Source organism: Beta vulgaris, chromosome 4, assembly GCF_026745355.1.
Source record: "Beta vulgaris subsp. vulgaris cultivar EL10 chromosome 4, EL10.2, whole genome shotgun sequence".
In the NCBI taxonomy this organism is placed as follows: Eukaryota; Viridiplantae; Streptophyta; class Magnoliopsida; order Caryophyllales; family Amaranthaceae; genus Beta; species Beta vulgaris.
Genome location: NC_079205.1, coordinates 9,523,832 through 9,531,169, shown reverse-complemented (window position 1 = coordinate 9,531,169; position 7,338 = coordinate 9,523,832).

The following is a 7,338-nucleotide window of genomic DNA, read 5'->3' as shown; positions in this document are numbered from 1 at the left end:
ATGAATCATATTCATAAGCACTTAAATCAGGATCACATGCATATATAATTAAGGATCACAAACAAGTTTAGAAATAACCTTTGTAGCGTGATTTCCACAAAGCTTGAATGACTCGGATTGAGAATCTCAGATGTGATTCCTCTACTTAGTCCACCAACCCGGATCAACACTCCACCAATGCTAGTTGGAAAGGAAGAAAACTTCTTTCTTGTTTTTGGAGTTTAAACGTGACTTTGATGAAGAGAGAGAATAGGAGAGAGAAAAATAATAAGAGAATAAACTGATTGTTTTCTTTTCTGCCTAACCCAAATATATAAAAGTATTTAGGTCAGATTCTCTCCTTTTCTCCTCTCTTGGCCGGCCACCCTAGGGCCCTCTTGGGCTCTAGGTTTCTTTTGTTGATCCAAGTTTAATGTGTGACCTTGTAGGATCCGTTACATTGGGCTTCGGGTTTATTTATTTACTAATCCGAAGTTCTATAGCTTTCTCTAGCAAGACGTATAGACGACCCAATATAACGAACTTATTATCTCTATAATACGATCCATTATATATTAGTAATTGCATTTAAGTCGAGGACATAAATCCTTCAATCTCCCACTTGTCCGAGACGAGTGTGCAATGTTTTTATTCCTCAAGTCTCTTAATGTCTTAATTTGATAGTATGATCATATTTCTATATCATCCATACTAGTTTCAAATTATTCCTTGAAATCCGAGTTCAAATTGTCCAACAAATGATCATCGAATGATCCATTTGAGCACGGCCATGCATTTTCAATTTTTCACTCTTCAAGGGGCCAAGACACCTATCCTATCTCATATAGGAGGACTTTTCCAATCTTGTAGTAACCAATACTCCCACTCAACTTTTAGCACAACCTGAATGCTGCCTTTATAGTCCCCTTTTACGGCATGACGTTTGACAGTATCAAAGCTATACTAATCATTGGGCTGAGTAATGTTCTACTCATGTCTCAGGAATCTACTAATATAATTTCGAAGTTATAAAACTTCTAAGTAGGTCAAGTTCGACTATGTATCAACTATACATGTCCATATGATTGATTAAACATCTCTATGTTTCCATAGCCCATGAAACGCGCTATCAATCAATCTTATATGCTAATCCCTTTAATAAGTCATTTATGTCCATTTAATGACTTAGATTAGGAACTTTAATATTCTATGAATTCTGTTCACTTATGGTGTTTCATTCATCAAATCACATATTTGACAAAACCATAGAATTCAAGATATATTTTGGACATTTTATTTAATACCAAACCAAAATTAAATAAGACAAAATTTATTATTATAAACATAAATAGCAAAACCATGTCTTTACATTGTAATAAGTTTCTCTAAACCTAGTACAATCTAAAGCCACTCTAACATTTGCTTCAAGCCTATAGCCCTAGCGTGACACTCATGCTTGGGTTGAGGTAATGGTTTAGTTAGCGGATCAGCCACATTCTCATCCGTATGAACTTTGCTTTGAGCTCTTCCAGCTCACTACTACTCCATTTAGACAACAGAAATACCTGACTGAGAGCGGTAATCATCTTTGTCGATTTGGAAGTTTGCATCAATATAACCTTCAACAACCAACTCACTTTGTCCCCCATATACTAAGAACATGCCTTTAGTCCTCCTTAAGTACTTAAGGATGCTCTTAGCTGCAGTCCAGTGTGCTTCTCCTGGATTTGCTTGGAACCTGCTGCACATGCTCAAGGCATATGCAACATCAGGTCGAGTACTTATCATGGCATACATGATAGACCCTATAGCCGAAGCATAAGGAATGCTACTCATTCGCTTTAACTCATCAGGCTCAGTCGGGCACTGACTCTTGCTAAGCGATATGCCATGTGACATGGGAACGAAACCTCTCTTCGAGTTTTCCATGTTGAACCTTGTAAGAACCTTATCAATATAAGTTTCTTGACTCAGCCCAATCATCCTTCGAGACCTATCTCTATGGATTTTGATTCCCAGTATGTACTCAGCTTCTCCAAGGTCCTTCATAGAGAAACAACTCTTTAACCATTCCTTGACTGACTCAAGCATTGGTATGTCGTTTCCCATGATTAGTATGTCATCTACATACAGAACCAAGAAGACTAAGCTGCTCCCACTAAACTTCTTGTAAACACAAGACTCTTCTTCTCGCTTTTGATGAAACCAAATCGTTTGATTGCCTCATCAAACCGAAGATTCCAGCTCCGAGATGCCTGCTTCAATCCATAAATGGATCTCTGAAGCTTGCAAACCCTTTTAGGATTTTCTGGATCTTCAAAACCTTCAGGTTGTGTCATGTACACATCCTCATTCAAGAACCCATTCAAGAATGCGGTTTTGACATCCATCTGCCAAATTTCGTAATCGAAAAATGCAGCAATCGCTAAAAGTATCCGAATTGATTTAAGCATTGCTACTGGAGAAAAGGTCTCATCATAGTCTATACCATGAACTTGTCTGAATCCTTTTGCAACCAGTCTTGCTTTGTAGACATAGACATTTCCATCTTTGTCTGTTTTCAATTTGAACACCCACTTGCATCCAATAGGGTTAACCCCACAGGCAAGTCAACTAGTGTCCAAACTTTATTCTCAGACATGGAGTCTAACTCGGATTTCATGGCCTCAAGCCATTTCTCAGAGTCTGGGCTCGTCAAAGCTTGTTTGTAGGTAGTAGGTTCTGAATTTTCCAAAATCATAATTTCAGAATTCTCAGTCATTAGGAAATCAACCAACCTTTTGTTTGGAATCCTTGGTCTACTAGACCTACGCGGGGTCTGAGCATCAAGAGAAACGTTCTCTTCAACAGTTTGAAGATTTTCGCTTGATTCAACTTCGAATGGGACGGTAGGAGGTTCATGCGTTGAATACGTTATCTCCTCAACATGACTTTCGTCTTGTTGGGCCGTCTCTGACATGGTGTGAGCCACGTCCAGTTGTTGCTCATCTCGAATTTCTTCGAGTGTTATTTTACTCCCACTTGTCTTTCTAGAAACAAATTCCTTTTCAAGAAAGACACCATCACGAGCAACAAACACTTTGTTCTCTTGACGGTTATAGAAGTAATAACCCCTTGTCTCTTTTGGATATCCCACAAAGAGACATTTATCTGACTTGGGTGCGAGTTTGTCTGATAGTAACCGCTTTACATAGACCTCGCATCCCCAGATTTTTAGAAAAGACAAGTTTGGAGGTTTTCCATTCCATAACTCATATGGAGTCTTTTCTACAGCCTTTGACGGGCTCCTATTTAGTGTGTGTGCAGCAGTTTCGAGAGCGTATCCCCAAAAGAAATCGGAGATCAGCAAGACTCATCATAGATCGAACCATATCTAGTAATGTTCGATTCCTCCTTTCAGATACACCATTTAACTGTGGTGTTCCTGGTGGAGTTAATTGTGAAAGAATTCCACAATCCTTTAGATGATCATCAAACTCTTGGCTCAAATATTCACCACCACGATCGGATCGTAGTGCTTTTATTGTCTTACCAAGTTGATTCTGTACTTCATTTTGGAACTCTTTGAATCTATCAAAAGATTCCGACTTATGTTTCATTAAGTAAATATAGCCATATCTACTCAAATCATCAGTGAAGGTGATGAAGTAATTAAACCCTCCCCTTGCCTTTGTGCTCATAGGACCACATACATCTGTATGTATGAGTCCTAAAAGATCGCTGGCCCTTTCACCTTTTCCAGTAAATGGTGATTTTGTCATCTTACCCATTAAGCATGATTCACATACATCAAATGATTCGAAATCAAATGATGGAATTATACCGTCCTTTTGTAACTTGTGAATGCGCTTTTGGTTTATATGACCCATTCGGCAATGCCAAATATAGGTTAGGTTAGAATCATTTGATTTCTTTTTCTTGCTATCTATGTTATAGACTTGTAATGATTTATCAAGCACATATAAACCATTTATCAAATTAGCTCTGGCATAGAACATATTATTGTAAGAAATGGAACAACATTTGTTCTTTATTTCAAAGCAAAAACCTTCAGAATCCAAAACTGAAACCGAAATTATGTTCTTAGTTATTGTAGGAACGAAATAACAATTATTTAATTCTAAAATAAGCCCAGATGGCAAGTGTAGACTATAGCTCCCGACGGCAAGTGCAGCAACTCGTGCTCCATTTCCAACGCGTAGCTCTACCTCGCCTTTTGCCAACTTCCACTTCTTTTTAGTCCCTGCACATCATTAACTATGTGAGAACCACAACCGGTATCAAATACCCATAAAGAAGTAGAAGTCAAATTGATTTCTATAACATATATACCTGAAGTAGAAGCCCCAGACTTCTTTATTTCCTCCAAGTATATCGGGCAGTTCCTCTTCCAGTGTCCAATCTTGTGACAGTGGAAGCACTTGCTTTCCGCAGCAACCTTGGCTTGGCGGTTGGCTTAGGTTTTTCAGCGACAGTGGCAACTTGCTTGCCTTTGTCCTTCTTTCCTGCCCATTTCTTTTTGAAACCCTTTCCCTTTTGAACCAACAGAACCTCTTTCTTTGGTTCAACCTTAGGGATGTTCCTTTCAGCATTGACCAACAATCCATGCAGCTCTTGCAAAGTCTTTTCAGACTCATTCATATTGTAGGTCATTCTGAACTGATTAAAACTTTCAGGTAGTGAGTGGAGAATGATGTCAGTAGCCAACTCGAGCCTATAAGGGAACCCAAGTCTTTCCATGTTTTCGAAAAGACCCATCATTTCGAACACATGGGGGCCAACAGCTTGACCCGGCTTCAAGTGACATTCAAGGATCTCCCTGTTAGTCTCATACCGCTCAACTCGGGCCTGAGTTTTAAACATGGCCCGCAGCTCTTGCATGATCGTGTAGGCATCCTTGGTTTCGAACCTCTTTTGGAGGTTCGGCTCCATGGCTGCTACCATCAAACAAGTGATTGGTATAGACTTATCACTAGCCTGTTTTGCACGACGTTTTTCAGCGTCAGTTGATTCATCAGTTATTACAGGAAGCGGGGTATCTAAGACGTCCTCTCGACCCTCAAACCTCAGAACGAGTCTTAAGGTCCTTTCCCAATTAAGGAAATTTTCACCATTCAGTCTGTCCTTTTCAGAAAAGGACGAATGTTGAAACCGGAGTTGTTGTTGTTGTTATTAGACATGGTATCTACAGAAAAAATAAGGCAAAGTTCAATTTTATGTTTATAAAGCAACCTAAAACATGTAAAGGTTTCTAGGTTGACCACCTATTCAAAATTAAAGTCCCCTATGAATAAGTGTTTTACAAGATCCTATCAACATGTAACACTAAGCAGACGGAGGCCTTATCATAACGTTACATTATCAAGGTAAGTAAACTCTTTTACTAATTATAACATTTATAACTCTTGTTTAGATGGATAAACATCGCATGTTTAACTATCTCTTGCTTCAAAATTCAAAACGCTTTTGATAATTTTGTTAAGGACAACCAAACTAAGTTGTAAAATTCGCAATTTTACCTTATATCCCAAAATTAATGATAACACCCTGCGGAGGCATGACCTATTACTATTAATTAAGGGTTTTATAAGTACTTTATGTTTGGAAAAGCAAACCTTAATATTTACGGGGCCTAAGTTTATTATGTTGTTATGAATTAGTGAACTCTAGCGCTCAATAACCAACATACAATAAACTTATAAGCATTTTAAAGAATAATAAAATGCGAAAATAAAATGATCTAGTATGGCCCCTAATCCTAAGAACTAAGCATCAATGGCTCCTTCTTGGACTCTTCATGGATCTCCATCCACCTTTTCCATGGGCCTTCTCTTGATGGACTCTTCTTTGGATTACATAAGTATCAAAATAATTTAATAATAACTAAATTAAATAAATTACAAAAATACTTAACGATACGCAGATCGTATTTAAAATTACAAGAATACAACATCAGATACGCAGATCGTATTTTCTATCTTAATTTGGGCCATACTAGTCATACATAGCAAATATATCATATATAAAACCACATAATAATATCACATATTATACTTGCCAATCAATTAAAATATCAAATATTCTTAATTAAAGCAAGAAGATAAAATTTTAAGTAATACTAATCACCTAAAGATTCTATCCCTTAAAACTAGCCTAATTAATTTTAATTAGATTAAAAAATCAGATTATGGATTGAAATCTATGACCAAGTCAATATAATTGAAATTTACTTATCTTTCTCAAAATTCTGTTTTCAAAATTAAAACTTCCAAAATGATAAAATAAAAAAAAATTGGCTGCTGCCTAGTCCTAAAGTCACGTTCTTTTATCAAAATTTTTTTTTTTTTTATTTTATAAGTTGAAGAACCGTGAACTTAGTTCACGTTATTAGCCAACAAAGCAAAACCCAGCGACTACCGGCAACCTTCAGGCAGCCTCACTGGCGACCTTCAGGACACCTCACCGGCGACTCGCCGTTCTTTCGCGAACCGACCCAGACGTATAACACCGACAGCGAGCAGCCCTGCTCCGCGAACGACTGTGCGACAAGTGAGCAGTGCTGCCGCCACCCTTTTCCCCCGACGCGACTGCTCGCCGGCAGTCAGCGTCTCCCTTTCCGGCATTCTCGCCGGCAGACCACCGGAGCAGCCACGGTGGCTGCTCCTCTTCTCCCCTTTCAATTTTCTTTTCTTTTCTTTTCTTGAGGGATATTAAAAATACAACCTTTTGTAAATTTAATTAGGTGATCTTGATTAAATTAAACATAACTCTTTATGCTTAATACAGAAAATTAAATTTTAAAATCTCTATTTTAATTAATTTTCATATTATTCATATAATTAATCACTAATTCATACAAAACACCTTTTATATGAATTCATCTTCATACCTAAACTATTTTAAACATGAAAATTAGATTAATAACATGAATTTATTTTCGAAATTTAGAGATCTAAAATCAGAATTTTATAAATTTCGAAAATTAGGGTTTAGGAGGTTGAAATTTCGGCTATTAAATATTGAGAAAGAAAGTAATTAAAACTCTTTTTAACAAATTTCAATTAATTATTCAATCCATAATTTAATTCCTCCCCTTAATCAAATTAAAATTAATCATACATAAACTAAACTTTATGACCAAAATTCTATATGCAAGAGGCTAAAACTGATACCACTGTAGGAATATGTAAGTACTATAAAGCGGAATTTCATGAATCATATTCATAAGCACTTAAATCAGGATCACATGCATATATAATTAAGGATCACAAACAAGTTTAGAAATAACCTTTGTAGCGTGATTTCCACAAAGCTTGAATGACTCGGATTGAGAATCTCAGATGTGATTCCTCTACTTAG